The sequence below is a fragment of the Python bivittatus genome, unplaced genomic scaffold (genome assembly GCF_059951505.1).
Source record: "Python bivittatus isolate LINGU-HERP-01145 unplaced genomic scaffold, Pbiv_v1 ctg000580_np1212, whole genome shotgun sequence".
Taxonomy (NCBI): domain Eukaryota; kingdom Metazoa; phylum Chordata; class Lepidosauria; order Squamata; family Pythonidae; genus Python; species Python bivittatus.
Window position 1 is genome coordinate 13,343,244 of NW_028277087.1, and position 2,176 is coordinate 13,345,419.

Genomic DNA, 2,176 nt, shown 5'->3' on the forward strand with positions numbered 1-2,176 from the left:
ATGGCTACTAATAGTAAATATTGCTAGTTCAGCCAGAACTTGCTCCAAAAGTGATAAAGGACTATTTTTCATTGAAGCTCTTAAATTATACATCTGTAGGATTGGCAGTGTGAGCAAGAATGCACTGTTACTAATTTCTTAATGAGTTCTTTAGAAGATCTTAAACATTCAGTGTGAAAATCAGAGGACAATAGGCATATTGAAATGCACGCACTTAGAGCCATATCTGCTGTCAGAAACCTTGAAAAGACAATCTCAGTTGTGTTAAGATAAATGCAAATGCTGTTACTTCCCATTTTCAGATCATCCCACTGAATGGTGAAGGTCTTTTCAAGGAGCTGTTCAATGGAGATGTGGGAATGATATGCATAGGTTCCAATTCCCACATCATTTATTCCATACATAGGAAAGCAAGTCCCTGCACAAGGCTTCTGTGCACTGGGAACAGGTAGTACATTTATCTTATTCTTGCTTTGCTCCCCAATGCTTAATTTCAATAGCAGTTTAACTTTGTCTTAAGTGCCAAAGTTCACCATTTCACTAAGATTAAGTCAGCATCAAGCAGGTCAATTAATGGCTTCGATTCTTAACCAAGATGTGATATTTGTAAGAGTACTAATGCCAAGCCAACAATTAAATTTTCAAAAGTTCTCATGACAGGATAGCTACTAAGTGACTAACTTACCATACTGCTTTACCTTCCTGTCATTTTGTTTTTTCAAACATACATAATGTTCCTATCAATTAGAAGTTGCCAAGAATCACTTTTTGCACATTGGGTGGTCATATAAAACTAGCAAATAAATACATTAAAGTTAGCTATCAGATTTGACTTTTCTTTAATTGTCACATTACTGTGAAAGGCCGAAAGGCAACAGTGGCAACTAGCTATCTTAGAAACTATGCTATCAAGCAGTATATTTTGTTGAGAAGTGTTCTATATTGGTACCATATTTTTTTTTCCTGAAATGCAGGAAATATTTATTTGTAGCATAATTTGCTAAACAGGTAGACCACACAGATAGCTAAGGGCCACTAAAAGACAGCTGTACTACAAATCATATCCAGTTAATATAGCCTAGGGGCAAATTCCACAACTTCCCACTAGATGACATAGTGGCACATAAGTACAGTAGGACAGTCTGTTTTATGACACAGATTTAGATGAGGGAATAGCTGCAGAACTGAAGAGGATAGTAAGGCAGAAAGTCAAATAAATTTATAACTTGGCTTAATACATTTGGCTGATGTCAGTGCCCAAAACTATGGGGGATGAAGAGTTCATCCTACCACAACTTTCTCTCATAATTCTAGCACTAGTTCATGCAAGAGGTATTTCCTGGTAGGGGAAGAGACTAGTACAGCATAAGGCTAAAAGATCAAGACTGAAACATTCCAGACAACCAGTACATGACAGCAGAGTTTGGGGTCCCTTTGCTGTCATCTAGTAGACATTCTGATTTCTGCAGCAGAGAACTGTAGTCATAGTACAATAATTAGCACCCTACATTATCACTGAAAGCTTTTGCAGATTGCCACGTAAGAAAGCTATTTAAGCACTTGAAATAGTTCCTATGGTGCATGAGAGCCAATCAGAGGTATTAAATATGCAATGATTTCCAATAGTAATGTTCATTCACAAATATTGTACTTACAGTAAAATTATTTTCGGTAGGCCTACCATGAGAAAAAGATTGATTAATAAGAACACTGATTATTCTTACATTATCTTCCCTCCCCACAGTGGTTCACAGACCAAGTTAATTGTACAGTAGTCATTTAAGGTGTTTTAAAAAATCAACTGTAGTATATATACAGATGCTGGTAAGTTTATCATCAATATATTATAAAAAAGTATAATGAATGCTATCTGCTCACTAGAAGAGGCAGCAGAATTTCAGAAGGCCTTATTCCTTTTCATAGAAAGTCTGGAATAGTTGTTCTATTACTTTCCTCTTCTCTCAATTTTTAGCAAGTGTCACTTCTAGCTTATACATTGACAGAGTAGCTGTGTTTACAAAATGTATTACCCCAGATTAATTTAATTCACTTGTCTTGGTTCGCACAGCATACCAGACATAAGCTAACCACATAGTGGGCTAATGCACATGTTTGTGATTGTATTTTGTGTATCCAGTTTCTTTGTAATTGCCAAATTAAAAAGGTATCAAAAACA